Consider the following 7,278-nt stretch of genomic DNA (forward strand, 5'->3'; position numbering starts at 1 on the left):
GGGCTTTCTTTTTTTTGTGCCGAACCTTCCCCTTCCTCACCCAACAACGGGGGTTGTGAAGTATATCCGAAAGGGGGTTGTGGTTGTGCACTTGCACCGCTCGAACAACCACGAGACGGTTGCGAGCCCCGTCCTTTAGTTTTTTTCTTGGCTTCGCGGGGTTGGTTCTCCATTGCTCGGTTTGAAGTGGGTGTGGTTTGAAAGTATAAAAAATTAGTGAAGTGGGTGTGGTTTGAGAGTATAAAAAATGAGTGAAGTGGGTGTGGTTTAAGAGTATAAAAAATTAGTGGTGGGTGTGGTTATTTATATTTGTTTAAAAGTGATTTTTTTTTAAATTTGACCGTTTAAAATTTGACCGTTCCTCAAACCTCGTGCCATTCAACGCGGTGAATTCATGCCGAATCCCCTCCCCGAATCGGGTCCCCGCGGTGATGGCGGCGGTGTTCCCAATCGGGGTTTGGGGTCACCGAGAGTGCCCCGGATACCCTTAGTAATTACACCAGGCTCCGTTTCACCAGATGTTTCGTGAATTGTTTGGACATTGTGATCTGAAGTTTAGTAAAAGAAAAGATGATTAGCTCATTGCAAGAAATTTAAGCCGGATAAACATCTATACAACGGAATATTTTCATTACTTGTTTTACACATTTATCGTAATAATAATACAATTCATCGACAACTAGAAAAGTGACACGCGCGTGTTGCGCCGCGGGCAACGAAAGTGACATGCAGTCGATCAGATTCACAAAATCTAGTTTTGCAATCAATGCTAATAGAATAACAAAAATGGTAATCCAATTGTATCAATTATATAAACTCCTAAACCTCTATTCTTCCTTCACATCTCACGACTGCTTACCTGTTTCTTGTTAATAGAATTCCGATAAGAAACTGTAGGAGGTTGCAGTCTTCCTTGGGGTAGCTGCAAAAAATTATCATATGTAAACAGTTTTATCAGTTTTTTCGTCGTAATACAATCGACTTACGTAAATCTCATTGAGGGCAAACTGGGTAGATTTACCCCCGAATCATGTTTTTATCTGTTAAAGGCATATGATGATTAGTCCTCTAAATCTATGATCCAGCCTTGTGACTGTTCAAGTTTAACCCTAGACCCCAAACAACAATAGATATAAAGGATTGTTAATTACCTTCAAATTATTATGAAACAATTTCAATTTATTTTTGAAGCATGTATATATCAAGTGGTTGCAAGAACATATGTACCATGCTTTCTATCCACACCGTTTCCTTTAAGCTAGTCTTTAAAGTATCACGTTGAAAGGTAAAACACAAACTGGATCAACCCATTCATAAGTACCTGTATGACAGAGCATTGCCACTTCCTACCAAGTGTGACAACTGCCCCTTTTCGGTACCTTTCTTACACTTAAAGTACTCATTTTAGTTACATTTTTATGCATTTTTTTTTACACTCGAACTGCGTATTTCGTGACATACACTTAGAATACTCATGGAATACTTACTTAGGATGCATATGATTCATTTTTATTAAGTACATTTGACACAGTTTAAACAATGCATCGAAACTACTAGAAAAGCACCTAGTAAACTAGTATTCTGACGAAAACGCAGGATCCGCAAAAAAAAAAAAAAAAAAAAAACCATCTAAACGACATCTTTAGGACTCAGACGAAAGTCCAACATCTAATATATATTAAACCATAATTAGGAATGAAAGGGTTTGATTTAAAACCTTTCCGAAGTCCGATTACACTAAAAATTGCCCGAAAAGCACTAAAAGCGACGATTTCAACGCTTTTCCGCAGAAATTACGCAGAAATCAGCTTTCTAATATTTTTACGACATGTAAAAATATTATTTAACATAGAATTCATGTGAGGATACATTCGGGTATCATCCGAGCCAATAACTACATCAATTCACACAAGTTACACAACTTAGCGTTCAAATAACGTCTAACCGAAACAATTCGAAACGAATACCCGAACAATACCAAATCTTTTTTTTAATTACCATCTAGTGTTAATTGGATCATTATGGACTAGTAATGGTCACTTAACACCTTCTTAACACATTTATACACTTGAAACATTTAAACACCAAAACACCTAAACTTTGCTAAAAGTTTCTAACACTTTAAACACTTAATAACATTTCAACAATTCAAGACCCCCCCCCATGTTGTGAACGTTTTTAAGTGGGTCCCACACCCTTCCCTACTCTTTTTTTTCAACTAGTTACCACAAATATCTAGATATTTTTACTCCATGTTGCAAGTTGATGCAAGTGGTGAAAGATGATCATTACTAACAACTAGTTACTTCATTTTCTAACCATTTCATCACAACTTTTAAACCATCCATTTTCACACACAAACTCTCTCATCATCTTCATCCATTTCACCAAGAACACCATAAAAACCCACTTCACTTTAGTCATTTCTTTGATGATCAAGATGATTTTCTATGGAACCAAAGATGATCTAAAGCACTTACAAGCTAAAGCAAGTATTTTCATCCATTCAAGAGCATTCTACCATCAAGATCATCATCTTCTTAGTTCTTAATCATCCTCTAGATCATCCCTAGCCTAGTGCTAGAAGTAAGCTTCTAAATCTATTTTTTTTTTTCATACTTATTTATGATTATGATTGTTTTATAACTAGTAAAAAAAAACTAAATAATCATACATAATAATATGAAGATATAAAGAAGCAAAATAATAATCATGATATAAAAGGGTGTTTATGTTGTGATTTATTGATGATTACTTGCGTATTTGCTCTAGTTTTGATGATTAGCATACCAATAACTTGTTAGATGATGTTTAAAAACATAATCTAACAAGTGTACATGAAAATGTTTAAGGGTTTTGTTAAACATAAAAGATTAGATGGATGATCATGATCTGTGTTTTTGTTAAAGTATATAAAGTTTTTAACTAAAAATAATACTTTTACAAGATTATGAAAAGTAACATACAAGTTGAGATTTTTATAAAACTTGATGAAACTAGAAGTAAACGTGGATTTTAATCTAGTAAACATATGAAATGATCATACCGAAAACCCTACATAATTAAGAGTTCATCTTGATAAGTTTATGTTATAAATCTCATAAGTTTTTATTAAGAAAACTATGAGAAGATTAGTGGTGATTTTATAAGAAAAAGATATGTTTTTATTAAACATGGAAAAGTTCATATTTCTAATAAAATATGGTAATTTTTTTTTCTCTTAAAAATCATAAGTTATAAAAACTATTATTTTTGACAAAATCTTTATTAGATTAAAAGATTCTAAAGAATAGTTTTTATAAAAGCAAAGTTTGATATAAATATATATTTTGAGAAAATATATATTTAGTTAACTTAACAACTTATGTGCTATGTGTTATTTGTTTGTATTAGTTATATTTATGATAACTAGAAACTTGAATACAATGATACAAATGAACACAATGTACATTTTGACTAAAGTCTTACAAGACTACATTTAAATACATCTTATAAAACACCTTACGGACATTCCAAGCTTTCGAACACAACTTATGGTCAAAACGGACGACGGGCGAATCTATGAACATATCGCCATTCCGAGGGAGTTACTACGACGTTTAGGCGATCTTTCGGCGCGAATACATACAAATCACCGACAACAAAATCCGGATGTTTTGAAACTTACAAAAACTATTATGTATTCTTTTAACTAAAAAGCCTATACTTAGTAACTTTTATAAAAAATGAAAGAATATATTTTTAACACATGGGCTTATTTTATAACAAATGGGATTATTTTACATATGGGCCTATTTTATATAAATGGGCTTATTTATGATACAAATGGGCTATTTTACAAAAGAGCTTATCATCCTAATTGGGCTTAACATAAATACATGGGCTAAGCCCAATATCAAGACTCATGGGCTAAGCCCAAAACCCAACATATGGGCCAAGGCCCAATAACATTAAGCCCAATAACATTTAGGCCCAACACTATTGAGGCCCAACACTATTGAGGCCCAACACTATTTAGGCCCAACACTATTGAGGCCCAACACTATTGAGGCCCAACACTATTTAGGCCCAACACTATTTAGGCCCAACACTATTGAAGCCCAACACTATTTTGGCCCAATAACATGAATTCTTGGGCTAAGCCCAATGACATATAAATTGGTAAAAATACAATTATACAATTTATTCATACAAGACATGAAATCAAGAGGACAAGACCCGATGATACAACTCACGAGATACAAGAATATATATTTGGCGAAATATATACACTAAACAGTTATCAATTAATACATCTAAGACACAGTTCAATGAATAACAAAGACATACAATTCTTAACACATATTCAAGATAAAAGACTTGTACTCAAGTCATTACAAGACCGAAGTGTCTAACAAATATAGAACGTTTGTAGGTGGTGATACTATTCAGGACGACCGTACGTCAGATCACAGTTACTTACCATTCACGGACGCAATTCTGTGAGTTCATGTCCCCTATTCATTTAAATGTGTTACAACTTTACAACTATCGGGGAAAATACATGTTCAACGTATGTTAAAGTTAAGGAATGAAACACCTTAGATCATGTGCGAATTAGGGTTATGCATCTAAGCACCATTAATCCAGTTTGGACCTAGGTACAAGTGGTTAGATCTAATGGGTTTTGGCGAGCCCCACTCTTGGTCGTGGACCCATACGGAAGAGTGCTTTTGTGTCCCAGTCGATAGGAATCGGCATAAAATCGTCTAGGGTTGGATTGCTTCCTAATTCGTCACACATATTAATGTCCTCGCGAAACATTAATGATCAACGATTTCATTGACGCTTGACATACTACATCATTACATACAGATACATCTTATACAACTCACATTTTATGGATACAGTTTATACAACTCACATTTTATGGATACATTTTATACAACTCACATTTTACAGATACATTTCATACAAATCCCGTTTTACAAATACATCTCATACAACTAAACTGCATGAACTCGCCAACTTTTGTTGATGTTTTCAAACTTAACATGTATTTCAGGAAATTAGTGGACCATGCAGACATTTCAATCAAGGAAAGCAAGTATCAAGACTCCATGCCACCATTTGAAGGGTTTGCTCATTATATACCGCCTCTTTGCGGTGATATAGTGGTCAAAGCCTTAACATTTAAAGACTTACATTTTAATGTATAAAACAATGACAACTTATTTTCATTTGATGGTTTGTAACCAATACGTTTAACTTATGTTGCGTTCTTTTGAAACGATTATGACAATGGCATTGGAGCTTGTTTTTATTCATTTAGTATGTTCACTTATATTGTTATGCAATGAGAACCGATCAGATCACACCTCGCGCTTCCGCTATGAGCGGGTGTGACAGATTGGTATCAGAGCATCGATTGTAGTGAACCAGGATTCTTTCTCGAGTCTAAGTCTACAATCACTAGGGACCTCTCACGAAAACCTCTTGTTCATGTTGAACAGATTATAAATAAAATTGGACAGGTCAAAAGGTTTTCATTGCATAAACATTTTTCAAAGTCCACTACAACAAAAATTCACTTCACATAAATCAAGCGAGGACATTTCCATGGGTGAAGTCTATGAGAAATAGACACAATACATTAATAGACTATGTGCCTATAATACACTACATTATCAGCTTACACATTATAAACAGTTTACAATTTCAGCTTATACAAGATAGAGATCCTTGATTGATAGGATTTTACATGATTATATATATAGGTTGTTCATATATATGTTGCATGAAATATTTGGCAAAAACAAAATGCCTTCGACTTCGAATTCCATTGTCATCCTTGACACGCATAACATGGTTAAGCCATGACATCTTTTACACAAGATATGATGCTCTATTTCGAAACATGACATATTCTATACAATACATCTTCTATGAGAACGTTGACCTCATGTCTATTATGGTGGCGTACGTGGCTCCTATGTGAGACCATAAAGCATTAACCCCGTGGAAGATGGTTGCTTTCCCGCGGATGCTGAGATGCCTGACTTCAGTAGTGACGATGAGGCAGAGGTGGTAGCTTTGGACAACAACTCCGTTAGTGGGACGAGGTCCCTATGGCTCATACAAATCATGATTGACGATACTCTTGTCCAGTTAAGGAAGATGAAGTACTCATCTTGAAGGTGCCCCTCCAGTTGTTATTTTTACAAAATCTCTCTATTTTTATTTCATCTAACGTCGTGTCATTCCGATTAATGACAACGGACGTTGACACATGAACTATCATGAAGTTCCCTCCTGTGTTAAACATAGACAATAGTGTCCTCTCTCTGACTGATTTTCTGCCTTGAACGAGAGAATGCTAGGGTGACCATGCAAGACAATTTATTATTACGGGGGCCCACGTAATAACAACTTGTAGTGCATGGAAATTCTGGTGGACTCTGCGGGTCAAGCTAATGATCACTATCCATTCAAAATTCTTAAGTGTTCAAGTTTCTATCCAGTAGGACACTAACCGAGATGGTTACTATAACACCCTACAATTCAATACAGGAAGATGATACGTATTCATTCGCGTCTAAACATTTGATCCATAATACGAGTTGTTCGAGACTAGTCATCTAAACAAACAAAACTTGTTAACCACTCATGGAGGATCTTTCCTCAACATTCTAGAATTCTTGTACATGAGTTGGTTCCTTGGTGTCTATGGCACCTTATCTTACTTATTTGAAATGAATACAACAAATTCCGTCATTTGACATTTGTCATATCCAAAGGGATAGTATGGCATGAGCCTTGCTACAACTCCCTCATTTCATTCGACATCTATGAAGATCTTAATGATCTTGTTGGAGCTCGTGAAGCTCAAGCACTATTACCATATTCGTCACATGGACAAGTACGAAAAGGAATTTCTCTACTTCGGATGATCAAAGCCGATGTAGTATGGAATGCATACTATAGGGACGGAGGCCACTGGTTGGTTTCCCCTCCTCAACGAATTATTTCGTTTTCCACGTAGACATATGACCATTACACGCAAGAGGCACTACGCATTTTTGGTTGCGGTTATCCACATTATCACTTATTCAAAACAGGTTTGAACAATGCGATCTTGAGGTTTCCATGACCGACTGCATTCTTCATTCTTGGGCACATGATAGACTATATTTATCCAAAATATATGTCTAGATTCTTTTAATGTTGTATATTAAAAAGATCATGGAGCCAAGAGGATGGTCTACACCCAAAAAGGGGTTAACTAATCAACATCTCACA

The 7,278-nt window shown here is 35.2% G+C and overlaps 1 long non-coding RNA gene across 1 annotated transcript; it reads left to right on the forward strand.

Moving 5' to 3' along the window:
* Nucleotides 1-2,172: 2,172 nt before the first annotated feature.
* On the forward strand, nt 2,173-5,084 carry LOC118483780. Its single transcript, XR_004871461.1, has 3 exons — nt 2,173-2,586; nt 4,415-4,481; nt 5,045-5,084. It is a non-coding gene; the product is annotated as an uncharacterized LOC118483780 (long non-coding RNA).
* Nucleotides 5,085-7,278: the final 2,194 nt, after the last annotated feature.

The sequence above is a fragment of the Helianthus annuus genome, chromosome 11, assembly GCF_002127325.2.
Source record: "Helianthus annuus cultivar XRQ/B chromosome 11, HanXRQr2.0-SUNRISE, whole genome shotgun sequence".
Lineage (NCBI taxonomy): Eukaryota > Viridiplantae > Streptophyta > Magnoliopsida > Asterales > Asteraceae > Helianthus > Helianthus annuus.